This window comes from Talpa europaea, assembly GCF_964194135.1.
Source record: "Talpa europaea genome assembly, chromosome: 3".
NCBI classification, from domain to species: domain Eukaryota; kingdom Metazoa; phylum Chordata; class Mammalia; order Eulipotyphla; family Talpidae; genus Talpa; species Talpa europaea.
The window spans coordinates 36,961,645-36,979,243 of NC_140069.1; positions in this window are offsets into that span (position 1 = coordinate 36,961,645).

Genomic DNA, 17,599 nt, shown 5'->3' on the forward strand with positions numbered 1-17,599 from the left:
CAACAGATGAAAATATATTAATGTTAGTTACGGAGAATATAAAAATTAGCAGAAATTTCTAAGTACTGAACCCTTAAGTGTCTAAAAAAACTAATTACAATATCCTTTTGACTGTTAGTACTAGAAATCAAGAAGTAATTTGTCGAGGGAAGGTTAAGCTGTCTATGGTGTCAGCTGCAGTTTTATTGGGGCCTTTAGTGTAACCACATCTAAGCAAAGGAATATTAAGGTATTGATTAAATATGAATCTCAGCTGGAGTAGCTATACTATGCTGGATTCCATTCAAATCACGTCCTTACAAAGATTTAAATTCAAGTATTTTGAAGTATTGATTTAACAAGCCTTTATGAAATGACAATTTGTTGTGATTCTGGATTTTATTTTATAACTTTATTTTGCTGATAAACTTCAGTAAACTCAAAGTATAGAAATGGCTTGAAGGATAAAAGCTGGGACAAGAATGTCTATAAATTAAGTAGACAGAGTTCGTTTTTCAGAGAAATGGGCACATTGATGTGGAAGATACTATATATTTTAATGAGATGTTAGGGAAGTTGTCCATGTTCCTTTTTAAAAGTTCAGCTTAGCAACTCTCCAGAGAAAAAGCACACCACAAAAAGAAAACCAGCCCCCAGATTGCAACGACAGTAACTTGGAAGAACTTCTGAGCCTTCCAGAAAGAGAATTTAAAATTGCCGTGATTAAAAAACTGACAGAAGTCATAAAGGAAAACAATGATAAGGGAAAAATAATCAACGATCAGAAGAATGAAATTGAGTCCCTAAAGAGGGAAGTAAAAGAAATGCAGGAGATCAAAGAATTAGTGGAAGAACTAAAGAATTCTGGGAAAAGCAATGAAAGCAGAATTGATGAAATGGAAGAACGAATAAGTGCTCTTGAAGACACAGAAATAAAAAGAACCAAAACAGAAAAGGAAAGAGAAGTACAAAGGAAAAAGAATGAAGAAAGACTTTGGGAACTATCTGACTCCATGAGGAAAGGAAATATAAGAGTTATAGGAATACCAGAAGGAGAGGAGAGAGATGTAGGAACAGAGAAAATATTCAAAGAGATAATTGAAGAGAACTTCCCAAATGTGAAGAAGGAGCTGAAAATTGATATACAAGAAGCAAGAAGAACACCAAACTTCCACGACGAAAGAAAAAATACAGCAAGACATATAATAGTAAAGCTCCCTAGAATCCAGGACAAGGAAAAAATAATGAAGCTGGCAAGAGGGAAGAAACAGATAACATTCAAAGGAAAGCCAATCAGGCTGACATCAGACTTCTCCGAAGAAACACTACGGGCAAGGAGAGAGTGGAGGGACATAGTCAACAGACTCCAAGAAAACAGATGCCAACCAAGAATACTCTACCTGCAAAGCTCTCCTTCCTCTTTGAAGAAAGAATATGGACCTTCCCAGACAAACAGAAACTCCGGAATTTCATTGCAACTAAATCCCCACTCCAAAAAATACTACAAGGTGTCCTAAAGCCAGAACCTCAGAGGGACGAATAACAATGAAAGAAGGCCAAAAAAAAAAAAGTTATTAAAAGAATAAATAAATAAAATCAAAGGAAAGACAAACACAATGGCAAATACAGATGTTAACATATCAATATTAACTCTAAATGTAAATGGACTAAACTCTTCAATAAAAAGACACAGAGTTGCAGCCTGGATTAAGAAACAAAACCCAACCTTTTGCTGTCTCCAGGAAACACATTTAGCTACAAAAGATAAAAATAGGCTCAAAGTTAAAGGATGGAAAACAATCCTACAAGCAAATGGACCAAAAAAGAAAGCAGGAACAGCTATACTTATATCAGATAAAACAGATTTCAAACTCAAAAAGATAAAAAGAGACCCCAATGGTCACTACATTATGATCAAGGGGACAATACTTCAAGAAGAAATAACACTCATTAACATATACTCACCAAACGAAGGAGCACCAAAATATATCAGACAACTGTTGTCCTCTCTGAAAACAGACATCAGAGAAAACACATACGTAGTGGGAGACTTCAACACACCACTATCAACAATGGATAGATCAACAAGACAAAAAATAAGTAAAGAAACCAAAGCTCTAAATAAGGACCTAGAGCAATTGGGCTTAACAAACATCTATAGAACACTAAACCCCAAAAAAACGGAGTACACATTTTTCTCAAGCGCACACGGATCATTCTCCAGGATCGATCACATACTGGGGCACAAGACAAACATCAACAGATACACCAAGACTGAAATCATATCAACCATCTTTTCTGACCATGAAGGCATCAAACTAGAAATAAACCATAAAAAGAAGGCAAGGAACTTTCCTACCTCATGGAGATTAAAAACCACACTACTGGAAGACCACTGGACTAATGAGGAGATCAAAGAAGAAATTAAAAAATTTTTTGAATTGAACGACAAGGAAGACACCAATATCCTAAATGTATGGGATGCAGCAAAAGCAGTAATAAGAGGAAAATATATAGCAATAGAAGCTCACATCAAGAAACAAGAAAGAACTCAAAGAAACAACCTAATCTCGAAGCTCAAAGATCTAGAAAAAGAACAACAAAAAAACCCCAAAACCAGTAGAAGAAAAGAAATAATAAAAACCAAAGCAGAAATAAATGAAATTGAAACTAAAAAAACAATCCAAAAGATCAATGAAACCAAGAGCTGGTTCTTTGAAAAATCAAAAAAATAGACAAACCCCTAGCCAGGCTCACAAAGGAAAAAAGGGAGAAAGCACAAATAAACAGGATCATCAATGAAAGAGGAGAAATCACAACGGACACAGCAGAAATCAAAAGAATAATCAGTAACTACTATGAACAGTTATATGGAAACAAGTTTAACAATCTAGAGGAGATGGACAAATTCCTACAACTCTACAATCACCCAAAGCTAGATAAAGAAGAAATAGAACACCTAAACAGACCAATTACAATTAGCGAAATTGAAATGGTAATCAAAAACCTCCCCAAAAACAAAAGCCCAGGACCTGATGGATTTACAAATGAATTCTACCAAACATTCAGAGACGAATTAGTGCCTATCCTTCACAAACTCTTCCAAAAAATTGAGAAGGAAGGGACAATACCAAACACGTTCTATGAAGCCAACATTACACTAATACCAAAACCGAACAAGGACACCACAAAAAAGGAAAACTACAGGCCAATCTCCCTAATGAACACTGATGCAAAAATCCTCAATAAAATTTTAGCCATCAGAATCCAACAATGTATCCATAAGATAATTCACCACGACCAAGTAGGATTCATTCCAGGGGCACAAGGATGGTTTAACATCCGAAAATCAATCAACGTTATCCAACACATCAACAAAAAGAAATATAAAAACCATATGATAATATCAATAGATGCTGAGAAAGCTTTCGACAAAGTGCAACACCCATTCATGATAAAAGCCCTTGAAGTTCTTGGGATACAAGGAACATACCTCAACATCATAAAGGCCATCTATGACAAGCCAACAGCCAGTATCATTCTCAATGGTGAAAAGCTGAAAGCAATTCCATTAAGATCTGGAACAAGACAAGGATGTCCACTCTCACCACTGCTTTTCAATATAATACTGGAAGTCCTAGCCAGGGCAATAAGATAAGAGAAAGACATCCAAGGAATCCAAATAGGAAAAGAAGAAGTCAAACTATCACTATTTGCAGACGATATGATATTATACATAGAGAACCCCAAAAACTCCACAGAAAAGCTAATTCAACTCATCAATCAGTTCAGTAAAGTGGCAGGATACAAAATCAACATGCAAAAGTCAGTAGCCTTCCTATACGCAAACAATAAATCTGAAGAAGAAGAAATCAAAAAAACCATCCCTTTTGTTATTGAAACAAAAAAAATCAAATATTTGGGAATAAATCTAACAAAAGAGGTAAAGGACCTATACAAAGAAAGCTATAAAACACTGTTAAAAGAAATAGAAGAAGACACAAAGAAATGGAGAGACATCCCCTGCTTGTGGATTGGAAGAATAAACATTATTAAAATGGCCATCCTTCCAAAAGCAATATACAGATTCAATGCTATTCCAATCAAAATTTCAATGTCATTCTTCAAAGAAACAGAACAATTATTGATGAAATTCATATGGAATCACAAAAAACCCCGAATAGCCAAAGCTCTCCTGAAAAAAAAAGAAGGGAATGGAGGCATTACACTCCCAGACTTCAAACTATACTACAAAGCCATAATCATCAAAACTGCATGGTATTGGAACAAGAACAGACATACAGACCAATGGAATCGAATAGAAAATCCAGAAATAAACCCACAGATTTATGGTCAACTAATCTTTGACAAAGGAGCAAAGACTATGCATTGGAGCAAAGAAAGTTTGTTCAATAAATGGTGCTGGGAAAACTGGGTCGCTACATGCAAAAGAATGAAGCTTGACCACTACCTCACACCATACACAAAAATCAACTCAAAATGGATTAAAGAACTAGACATAAGACCTGAAACTATAAAATATATAGAAGGAAATATAGGCGAAACACTACGTGATCTGCACATCAAAGACATCTTTACAGACACATCACCCAAAGCAGTGATAGTGAAGGCAAAGATAAACAGCTGGGACTACATCAAATTAAAGAGCTTCTGCACAGCAAAAGAGACAATAACAAAAACAAAGAGAAACCCCACCAACTGGGAGAACATTTTTGCACCCAACACTACTGATAAAGGACTGATCACAAAAATCTGCAAAGAGCTGATGAGACTCAACAACAACAAAGAAAATAATCCAGTCAAAAAATGGGCAGAAGAGCTAAAAAGAAACTTCTCTGAAGAGGAAATGCAAATGGCCAACAGGCATATGAAAAAATGTTCAACATCACTTGCCATCAGGGAAATGCAAATCAAAACTACCATGAGATACCATCTTACACCAGTGAGAATGGCACATATTAAAAAAACTAGCAACAACAAATGCTGGCGAGGGTGTGGAGAAAAAGGAACTCTTCTGCACTGTTGGTGGGAGTGCAAACTGGTCCAACCACTGTGGAAAGCTGTGTGGAGATTTCTGGACCTACTAAACATAGAGCTTCCATATGATCCAGCAATTCCACTCCTAGGTATTTACCCAAAGGACACAGAAACATCAATTCCAAAGAACACCTGCACCCCTATGTTTATAGCAGCACTGTTTACAATAGCTAAGCTTTGGAAACAACCCAAATGCCCAAAAATAGATGACTGGATCAAGAAGATGTGGTACATATACACCATGGAATATTACTCAGCATTCAAAAAAGATAAACACATGCAATTTGCAGCAACATGGATGGCGCTGGAAGGGATCATGCTCAGCGAAATAAGCCAACAAGAAAAAGAAAAATACTGGATGGTCTCACTCATAGCAGGAATCTAGAAAACTTAAATAAGGGACCAGGAAAATGAATAACTATAAGAAAGTGAAAATCAAAATCAACAAAAAACTATGAACCAGAGACATTTTTAGGGGGGCGGGGGCAGGAGGGGAGGGATTGGGGTCAGAATGGGGGGCTGCAATTGTATGGGGAATATAACAATAAAATTTATTATAAAAAATAAAAATAAATAAAATAGAATAAAATATATTAATTAAAATAAAATAAATAAGCAGAGAATGACTACAGAGGAGGAAAGAAAATATTAGACTATGGCATTCCTGAAGCATGGAGGCTGTAGCCAACAATGTCAATTCTCAACAAAGACCAGCAGAATTAGCTGTTAGATAATAGGGTAAGAAAAAAAAAAAAAAAAGTTCAGCTTAGGATAAAAGCTGAAAAAAAATGTGGAGTCTGACCAGAAGGAAAAAGGATGCAATTGTTTAGGGGATTTCACCATAGCCATTCATACATAATCTATTTTTAATGTCTATGTTTCTTTACAAAGGAAATTAATATATCCTTTTAAGAGTTAAAATGTTTTTTCAGTGAAAGGACTGTGTGTCCTTAAGGTATATTTAAAGATGCAAAGCTTCTCAATATTAGGAATGTTACTACTGTATCAGACTTCTAAGTCATCATCAATGCACTGACCCAGTCCAATTCAGCCTTTTCATAAAGACATGCACTTTAAAAGACATAAACAGAATCATGTTATATTCATCTTTTCCACTAAAAATAACTCAAAAAAAAAAAACACCCTGTAAAGTTTTGTTTTGGAGTATGGATGAAGAAATGTCTAACACCAGTGCATTTTTTTTTGGTTGCATTGACCTGCCAGGTCTAAAAACACAATCACAGACTGTGAACCCAAGTAACAACAGATAAAATGAACACAGAATAAGAGTCTAAGGACCCATAATAAAAATATTGCTGCACTGACAGACAGCCTGAAAACTTTTGATAGGTCCCTATGCCTTAGCATAATGATGTGCTCCCTTTTAATTTCTCCAACCTTATCTTCTTGCCACTCTCTGCGATAATCAATAGCCCAGTAAGCCCAAATTATTTAGGAGCTGCAAAAGACACCAAGCAGGATTTGAATCCTCATGCTTTCATAAGTACACACGTCTACCAGAAAGGTGTTCATTTATCTGGCAAACTCCTACTTAGCATTCAATGTCCACTTCAAATTATTTAGGTTATTAAACTATAATTTATAATGCATTGAAAAATTTAATTTAAAAAACTGATGGACAACTGAGGGTTGCTAAAGTTTTATTTTGCAAAGTAAATTTTTAACATCAGTTAAAACACAAGTAACAAGTCACCAGCTACAACCACATCATTTCATAAATAAGAACATTTTAATATCAAAAAGAATGCAAGTAAATTCAATAAAAATAATAAATCAGTCTTTAATGTAAGTAAATTCAACAAAAATAATAAAAAAATCTTTCTGAAATATCAATCTAGTTTCTTTATCTCATTTTATTTTGGACTGATAAAAGCTTCATTAGAAAGGTACTATGCTATACAGCAATTTTTTACAAAATTTTCCTTGGCAGAGCCAAATAAGGCCCATTGCTTTCTATACCAGGTAATTATTAAAAGTATTACTCTGTACAGCAGGTATTTTTTATACTACTTCTATTTTGAGAAAGTAAATTATTAATGTCATAAACTAAGACTTATTCATCTTAGTGTCATCTGCACCTAGTGGAATGCCTAGCAGATAATGTGAACACAATGTTGGTGGAATTAGTGGAAGACTTGCTAAATTAAGACTGTTGCACTGTTGGACAGCTTTAGTTGTTAGAAGATTTCTGTTGTTGAATTGAAATTCTTCCCTAGATCTCCCAGTTCTGCTGTAAAGAACAACTTTATTCCTTTCCCAAATGTCTTGCCTTCAAATTCTCTAGCTGATCTTTTCTTTAAGCCACAATTCTGTTTCTTAAAACATTCCTAATAGAAAAATGTTTGGACACTTGACAATTTGCCATTCCTTCAACTCAATCAAATTTACTTTAATCCTTCTTAAATTGTGGCAATACTGTGCAAGCATTGTGTAAATAGTGTAAATAGATTAGGATCCAAAAAGAGCTAAATTTCAGTATTTTCCTGGAGGTTAACTAGTTGGAAGTGCAATTGAGATATCAAGTAAAATTTTCTTGCATTTGATTTCATTCACTTGCAAAATCAGGATGAAGATTATTATCACAATGTATCTAAAATTTCTGAAATAAAGTAAAAAATCAATTAATGGCTGTAATATATACACAACATACAATAACACAGCACAAAATAAATATTTTTGCCATTTATGTAACTGTCCAAGGTAGTTCTACATGGGTGGGGTAGAAAGATTATAAATTAAATGTTTGACTCTCCCCAAAATACATATGTTGAAAAATAATCCCTAATGTGGTGGCATTGGGAAGTGGGTTTTTTGACAGGTAACTAGGTTATGATGATCCCATACTCATGAATGGGATTAGTGAGCACCTTACAAAAGAGGCCTTAGGGAGCTTTCTTGCCCAATTCACCCTGTGAAGAGCTATTGAGAAGATAATTATCTATGAAAGAGCAAGAGGACTCTCATTAGACACTGAATCTTAGAGCACCTAAATCTTGGGCTTCTGAGTCCCCAAAACTGAGAGAAAAAAATTTGTTTAAGCCCCAAAGTCTACGGTATTTTTGTGAGAGCAGTACAAATGGACTGTGGCAGTGGCTGAGCGCCAATAGACTTTCAGAGTTCAGTCAGGTGGAAGCACATGTCCCCATGAATGCTCTACAACTCAGCCAAATGGAGGGCAGAACAAAATAGAGGAGCAAGAAAGGGAGTTTCATTGTATCAGACATGGAAGTAGCATATGTCACTTTGAATTCCATGCCAGCTAGGAAGCAGAGTCATGCCAAAGTTCATGATGACTTTTTATGAAATGGAGGAAAATAGGATTGAGCCAAGTGAACTCAAACAGAGGGAAAATGGAATTTGATGACTGATATTAAACTATTCAGTTCAATTCAAGGAAGTCTATTAACTTAAAATGGCTAATTTTATTTTGTAATCTCATTTTATTTTTGTATCATATTGGTTTTATGGTCATATTTGTCTGTTTTCTTTTAAATATAATTGTTAACTACTCTTCATAATATGGAAAATGATTTTTAAAATGAAAATATCCTTTATTTATTCTTATCTGACTACAACAGGAAAACACTGGCTTTAATAATTGGAAAAATATGGCCTCCCTGGTGGCGCAAGGAGTTAAGCACTGCACTATGAAGCAATCCACAGCCTCTGCAATACGAGTTCTATCCCTGGCCGTCCAGGGAGCAACTCAGATGGCTCAGTAGACCTCTCCTGCCTCGCCCGCTGCTCCCCTCAGCAGTGTATTTCAGTCAGTCTGCCTGTTCTCTTCCCCACTCTGTCTCTGGTGAATCCTCTCACCCCCAGCACCTCTGGCCTGTCCCCCAGTTCTTGTATGCATAAATAAATAAATCTTTAAAAAATGGTATCTATGTGCAATGGAATGCAACTCAGCTCTGAAAATAGATGAATTCTTGCCATTTGCTACACTATGAATGGAACTGGAGGGGATTATGCTACATGAAATAAGCCAGAAGGAGAAAGACAAGCATTGAATAGTTTCATTTATGTGAAATACAGAGAAATAATACATAGAGTCAGATAAAACCAAACCAAAAACAAACTGACCATAAAATTGAGGCTACTAGATGGGCAAAATGGAAGGTAGCCCAGGGGGTGGGGAAACCAATGGATTTTGATGGAATATCATGGGTACTTCAGTGGTGGGTGTGGTATAGTAACATACACACTTCTGAAGAGGTATGATCATATATCTCTGAATCATATATATTGTTGTAAACCTATGTTACCTCACTAAAAAAAAAAATAGAATCCTTTAATTTTATTCTCAAGTACTGTGCTATTTTCAAAGAGGGTATCCATTTATTTTGTGATTTCAAGGGAAAAACTGGGATCTGAGAGATAGAATTTAAAGTGACTTACACCAGTTCTAATGAGAGAGGAAATATTAAAGCAGAAAGCTCTCAATAGTTAACTTGAGAGAGATGTCGTGCAGACTGATTTGGTTGAATAAGGGCAGTGATTTATTGCTAAAGAAGGAATCAGCTATGTCCTAAGTGAGAAAATCAGGTGAAATTGAATGAGGTAAGTAGTGAAAGTGCTTCATTCTCTTGAGGAAATAAGACTGTGGGGTAAAAAACAGAATTCTGGGTGTTCACTGTGGAATAATACAGATATCTGAGAGAACTTAATCTCTACCAGAAAAACAGGAAAGAGAAAAGATATAGAGACTTAAGTATTAGTATATATAAATGCTCATCCATATGTGATAACTTACGAAGCAATTCCAACATATATTCTAATTGAAACACCACGATCAATAAAGTTGCACATGTGAGTATATGAGTGCATATGCGTGTGTGACAAAAACTTGGCTTCAACCTGAAAGCAGCTTTAGGTCAAAGGTACTGATTTTATTTTGAATGCTTACTATTGACCCTATAATTTGCAACATTTATGTCTGAAAATGTAGCTGTAAATAAAGCATAAGGAACAATCATTTAAACAATAAAATCAAAATTACTTTCATCTCATAATGTTTATAGACTACATAAAACAAACAAACTATATTGACACTGGAAATTTGCATCTTTCTTGATTTGTAGAGAAGCAAATGATTTTTCCATTTTAACCTCTTTCACTTTGGGTAGAAATTTCACTAAGGCTTTTCCTTCCTCTTTATTTGAAAACACCACATGTTAAGGATCAGGCAAAAATAAAGCTTTCTATTGATCCAGGTGCATTCCAAATATTATTGAATATATTGAACAGGTTTATAAGATTTAATTTTTTGTTCTTGCGTCAAATGATAAATTTTCCCAATGATATTCATAGTAGGTTTCATAATATTTTGGCTGACAGATCAGTTTCACTTGAATAATTATCCATACATTTAAAAATATGTTACAATTAAATTGAATATTTAAATGTAAAGCTTGCAAAATGCAAGTGGAAAGGGAGGGATCTAGTTCTTTAGAGCAAATTGCTCCTGGGGAAAACCTGAAATTAATTTTACATGTTGCTACAAATGATCTGGAGTTCTCGCTTTAAACTATTTTAAAAATCTTGTGGATTTTTTTTTTCTTAAAAATTTGTTTTGAAAAGTCATAAGACAAATTGATACTCTTATTTTGTTACATCTTTGTAGATAATGGGTATCTTTGTGTGTGTAAATATGCATTGTATATAAGATGTGGGGGATTTGACCTGGGGAAAGAAAAAAGCCTACTTGATAGGTTTATAAAATTTAACTAAAATTTGTCCTAGTGCCTTGAGTCTTAAATTCTGTACTAGAATATGAATCTTAGAATTATCTGTGAAATTTTTAGGTGCAATAAATCTTTACCTATATATAAATCAGTTTTCCAAAAGGGATTATCCTTATTTCTTCTTTCAGGATTAGTTTAATAATTTAAAGGCCAAAATAAAAAAGTCAAAGACACATATTTTATTTGCCAGATCTCTTCTAGGAAGACACTATGAACTGGAACCATCTCCTCCCCCTTCCCAATCGTCACTATTGATGCTCCTTTTGCTCAAACATCATCCTGTATGTTTCTGCTATAGCATGAACTCAAAGGCTATAATTGGTACTTTTAGATCATCTTTGACATTAAAGATTTTTTCCCAAGAATGAAGCAGTGCTATTTGAACCATCAGGGTGTACCTTGTGGTTGACCATCTAAGGGAGAATAAGTATGGGTTCAGGTAAGATGGCAGGCAGAAAGTAGGCTAGGATGTATTAAGCATCAGTAGTGACTTAGATGGTAGCAAAATCAGACCAGATATGGTGCCCCTGTAACTATTCCCAGAAGAACCCCAATTCTCTGGGATCTCTAGAGTTCTAAGAGGCAGGCAGGGAAGTCTCAGGATAAGAATCACCTGTATGCCTTTGATGTCAGAGGCCCCTGTCTCAATCCAAGAACGTAAAGAATCTGGCACATGCCATATATCAAGCAAAACCCAATCCCCCAATCCTCACAGACAGCTCACTGTCCCTCTCCCCACAATTCCAGACACTGAGAATCACAGGCCACTGAGATGTGGCCTTGAGACCAAGGATGGATGGTATTCACTTTGTAAACTCAATTTATTTTATATATCTGGAACATTAAAGTTACTTAGAAAAATGTTTATTGAGTGAAGAGGAAAAAAATTATTTTTGTAAACTATCTTGACTAAAAGTCATCTCTTCAATTAAACAGAAAACATGGGTCATCTTCACAGTATGGATGATGCTAAATGGGCCATCTAAGGACATTTTCAGCAACTTCATTATCTAGGGAGGAATACATCCTGGTAGAATTTTAGGTTTAATTTTATCCATGATTTTTTTTTGTGACTTATTATATTTTTATTATTACATAGAGTAATTAGTCTCCCAAAATATCCTCTAATAATTCCCTCCTTTTATGCATATATCTCATTTTGTATCAAAAGTAGAGCTTCTCCTTCCCCATTTTTCATACATTCCCTCCTGACCTTGATTCTGGAATGACCTTAGGGCTGGTTTTAAGAAAAGAATGCAGCAGAAGGGATGTTATGGGAGTTCTGAATGTAGGTCTTAAAAACTAGTCTTTTAATTCTCATGACAGCTTTACTTTCAGGACTCTTGGGACTCATTCTCATGCTGCAAGGAGATACCAAGGCACATGGAGGGCTACTTGGAGGGTGCTAGAGTTTGTAAGGGACACCCCCTTCTGAGCTGCCAACTGACAATCAGCCCTAATTGGCATCCATGTTAAGCGCACTACGTTGAAACACCAGCATTGTTGAGTCCTAGAACAAGCCTGCAGTTTGTGCTAATGTTGTGTGGGAGTGAAATTTCTCAGATGAGAAATTTCAAGACGCTCACAATATAGTAATAGATAATAAAGCAGTTGTTATTTTAAATTACTAAAATTTGGAGTTGTATGCTATATAGCAAAAGATAACTGAAGCGATAGTCTCCTTTATTCTAGCATTGAAAAACAATTTAATTTTCTAAAAACATATGACTTATAGCTCAGAAATGATATTTGAGTTCACACATTGCTCTGTAGAAATTATAATATTAAACTGTCTTGTTCATATATGCAATGGTTGTCTTATTAAAATGATATTTAGGAGAAAATTGTTTCCATTGGGGGACATGTACGTTTGTTTTCCTCTGTGTGTGTGTGATATGTATTGACTTGTATAGAGACTGCACTTTGCTCCTGGTATTTGTTCTTCTTTGTTTTTCATGGTGCTAGAGCATCTATTTTTAGCAGGATATATAGCAGGTCAGGGTGTAGACTGTATTTCTTAACCTGCCAAGCTGCTGTAATTTCTGGTCAAGGGGATATAAACAGGATTATTCTATGCAAACTCATGGAGACTTTTTGCCTCTTCATCTTTTCTTCCTGTGAATAGAAGATGAATAATATATTTTGAACATATCTTAGACCAAGAGGACAAGGTTATACAAGCAGAAAGGGACTGGGGCCAGACAATATGAGACACCTTGCTCACATTGGACTTCTCATGTGATTGAGAAACTATTTCTCATTTATTTAATCAACTAATGTCAGGATATTCCAATAGTTGAAGTCAACCAATCCTCAGTTAAAATAGCAAATGAACCAAGTTCTTGGCAAAAAGTGCTGGAAGTCCACTGTTTTCTTTCTCTTTCTTTCTTTTCTGTTTTAATTGAAGCAATGTTGGTTATAACACTATATATGATTTCGGGGTATAGGTTCACACTTTTTCAAATGTATGTTACCATACCATGCCCACCACCAAAATACTGGTACTCCTAAACCCCTGTACCCCAGTATCCCCTCTACCCTGACTCCCACCCTCTACTCCCCACTCATGTGGTTTTTCTGCTGTTACCTGTGTTAGTTTTGTTCTTTGTCTATTCATTTGCTTTGTTTCTTTATATTCCACATATGAATAAAAACATCCGATACATGTCTTTCTCCTGACTTATTTCACTTATCATATTCCATCCAAATTCCATCCATGTTGTCACAAATAGCAAGATTTCAATTTTTTTATAGCTGAGTATTATTCCATTGTATATGTGCTGTGTCTTCTTTATCCACTCATGTGTCATTCAGTACTTATTTGCATATCTTGACTATTGCAAATAATGCTGAAAGGAACATAAGGGTGCATACATCTTTTCCAGTTAGTGTTTTCATATTCTAGAAGTCCACAATTCTGTATCTATACGTTGAAAAGACATAGCTATAGCATATTTTTCTCAGTGACTCAGTTTCCTTTATATAAAATAGATATTATAATAAAGAGCCTCAGCTAATTTTCTTCTTAAAATGCCATTAGAAAATAGGATGTAATCACATCACTAGGTAAGCACATAATCTTCCCATAGCAAAACATTTTATTTCAACAGTCTTTCATCTTCATGTTTGAATGCTAGAGAATATAATGAAACTGAAGAAATAAGTTTGAAGAAAGAAAATGTACATTGATATATATGATACATAATGAAGCTTTCAAAGTAGTAGATGCACATTAAATGATAATGTAATATGCATACATACACAATGAGAAAATTTTAAAGGATGGACATAATAGGGCCACATTAGACAATGAATTGTGAAGGCAATTAGTTTCTCATTAGGATGCCTGGGGAAGATCTTACTTTAAGGCACTAGCTTAAAAGCCTAATGTATAATTAAAGCAGCATGCTGCTAGTGATAGTGCTTGATGATGTCTCTCTAGCAAAACATGACTGAGGCATAGGAGAAAATTAGGGTTAATATTAGTTTAACTTAGTGAAAACAGTGTTTTCATTCTCCTTCAGAACAGGTATAACAAAAACGCACAGGGATGTTTTAGTACAAATACTCTATAGCCCAATATCTTGCTATGCCCCTCCTCAACTTCCCTTACCTACGTTTCCACTGGGAACTATCTTTTCCAAATATAATCTTCCATTATAATCATCTGATCTGCTATAATGACTTGTATGAATGATGACTGATAAATGCTTTGTTTCCTGGATTGATACTTTCCCAGTGGCAGAGGTAACATGGATGTGGAAGGGAATTCAAAAGGCCACATTTTAAATTATTTTTAATATCAAAAGATTCTTTTTACCACAATACTCACAATCTCTTTTAAATTATCACAATATATCGCTATAAAAACATTCATATGCACACACACATACATACAAGTATATACTCCCTGGATTTTATTTCATAAAAACACAACGTTTTTCATAAAATGAAGAAGGATATTCCCATCTTGCATATATTACATTTATTTCATAAAGCACAAATATACAAAGCATTTGTCACTTTTTGTCTACTTAACGCTATGACAAATGTCACTTTTATTTAAATGTGTGGAAAATATGAGCAAAATCTCTTTTCAATCCCATAACATTATTGATTTCCTGTAGAAAGGTTTGATTGTATGCACATATCTTTTAATATTTATCTTTCTGATTTATTAAAGCACCCTTCAGCTGTTTTCTAGTTAACCATATTTTTGAAGTTAAACTGTGTCTTGAGGGAAATTCACACACACACTGTCAAAATACAGATGAGAAATAATGTGGAAATTTTCCTGGCTATCCATATTTTCTTAAAAATGGAAATGATTCACACAAATTACTGAGGAAAAATTTATAACTCCCCAAGAGCAGTATGCATACTGCTACAGATTGTTTCTTTCATGAAAGACTTCTCAGATACATGTGAGATGTAACTTGGGATTCCCCTTCTGCAGTGTAGCCAGGACTTCTTTGCTCCCTAATTCCTATGTTGATGTTATCTGATGCTTAAATTCCTTTTAAAACAATGAGATAATGAGAAAGTTGTTATGGTTCCTCTGTTCTATAGTCTTTCGATAAAATCATAAATTCTGCTCCTAATAAAATTTTGTTATGTGGAAGGGAATCTATAAGTTTTACATGTGAAGAAGGACCTCCATGAACACCCTGACTGAAATCTGGAATTGGTTCCATGTTCAGCCTTGTTTTCACGAGCTCTCGTCTTGATACAATTCCTTGCTGTAGATCATACAAGGGAAAGCAGAGAAGCCTACAAAATGAGGTTTTGTAAAATTTAGAAGAAACCAAAAGAAATAGCTTCAGTAATTGGTTAAGTCATTTAGTAATTTAGTTAATTGGTTAAGTCATTCCAGTAGTTCTTTTTTTTGTTTTTGTTTTTGTTTTTTTCCCAGAAATACTGTACCTTTAGTATTGGGTTTCTTTGTAAGAATAAAATAAACAAAATTTGTTGTTAATGAAAAAATATGTTACCAGTGATTATATCAAACTCATCTCATTGTATCTGCTGATCACCTATGAGGGTAATAAAGAACTGTTCCCAAGGCCACTCCCTTGTTTAACAATGCCAGTGAATTGTTGTTTTTTGGGAACCTTCACCTCCAGGTTGAAATTATTCCCTAGTACTCATGTTTGCTGGCAGGTATTGGTTTTGACAGTGCCAACTTCAAAAGATTCATTATCCTCTTGTGCATTACCCACTCTAGAGGAAGGCAAAAATGTCAGAAATCTCATGAGCAAATATAATCTCATATGATTTTTTTTATCTGATTCATAGTCTCAGGAGATTTTGATAAATGATGCAATTTTGAGACTTTTCCCCCTCTTAATTGAACCCATTTTAAACTCTGAAACATTTGAAATAACTGTGAAAATGGAAACTATTTCCTCTTGTCTTAAGTTTTAAAATTTATCTGCTCTTACATAACTTACTGTCTACTTTCATGCTTTCTTATTTTTTCTAGTAGTGAGAAGTGAAGTGGTATTTGGGTAACAACATGTTTTAATTCATGAAATACGTTGACCAAAACAGATAATGCATTTCAATATGAACACTTTTAGATTTCAGGTGCAATACAATCTAATGATATGCATGTGCATGGATGAGATAATTTCAGGTGTAATGTCTTCTCTTATAGGGGCAAACTGGAAGGAATAGATAGTGAAGACAGGGAGAGATGACTTACTTTAGCAGAATCTAAATTTGGACTACAGATTTGGTAGCATGCACACACACACACATACACATACATATATATAGACTCATTTATCTTGACAGATGCTCATGCTAATTGAACACATTGTGCATAAATGTTACATAGACTCACTAGAGTATAGAATGGCTTTTTTTTTTTAATAAAGAATCTGTGCCAATGAATATCTGAACTTTCCCTGATGGCCCAAACCAATTGGCTGTTCTCTATGAATGTTCTTTAATACTTAGGTGGGATTAATTATCCCTCCCTAACATCACAAAATTATATACATTTATTACCAAAATTGTTCTATTCTGTAAATAAGCTCTGTGTGTGTATGTGTGTATATATATATATATATATATATATATATATACACATAGTTCTTTGCTTTTGATAAGTTATTAATTCCCAGAGAGAAAAGTTGCATTTTATTTATAGGAATCTTTTTCTTTACTCATTATAATAGTTTGTATATAGTAGGCACTCAATAACTATATCTGAATTCATCTTCTAGTTGATATAATATTTATAAACTAGTTTTTTATATATTTATAAATATTGGAAATGACAAAGGACTAATTAAAATAGGGGTGCTAAAGTGGTATACGATGCAAAGGAAAACTTCATTTTTCTGTATGAAAATATTTGATAAATTTCTATTTTCTTCTTATTATAAATTTAATATGTTTTATTAATTTCTAGAAAGCTGCTCGTCACTCAACATCAATTACAAATATTGAAAAAATAATGAAGGAAAGGTTTTATTTATGCTAAGGACTCAAGATGATTCTCTTTATACCATTCTTGCAAAACAAGTTAAATTATTTATTTTTATTATCCCAGGCATATAGTTAACCACATTTAGCCTAATGTCAGTAATCTAGTCATATTATCATGAGTGGCAATTATTTAATATTTGAAGATTTTATTAAGTCAGATTTAAGTTTTAGGTCACAGAAATTTAAGGATTGCCAAGTTAAGGGCTTTATTACTCTCAGGAAGGCAGACACCATGAACTTCAGGTTTGCACTAACCCCTACTGATACCCAAGCCATAGAGCTCAGGAGGATTGTAATGCCAG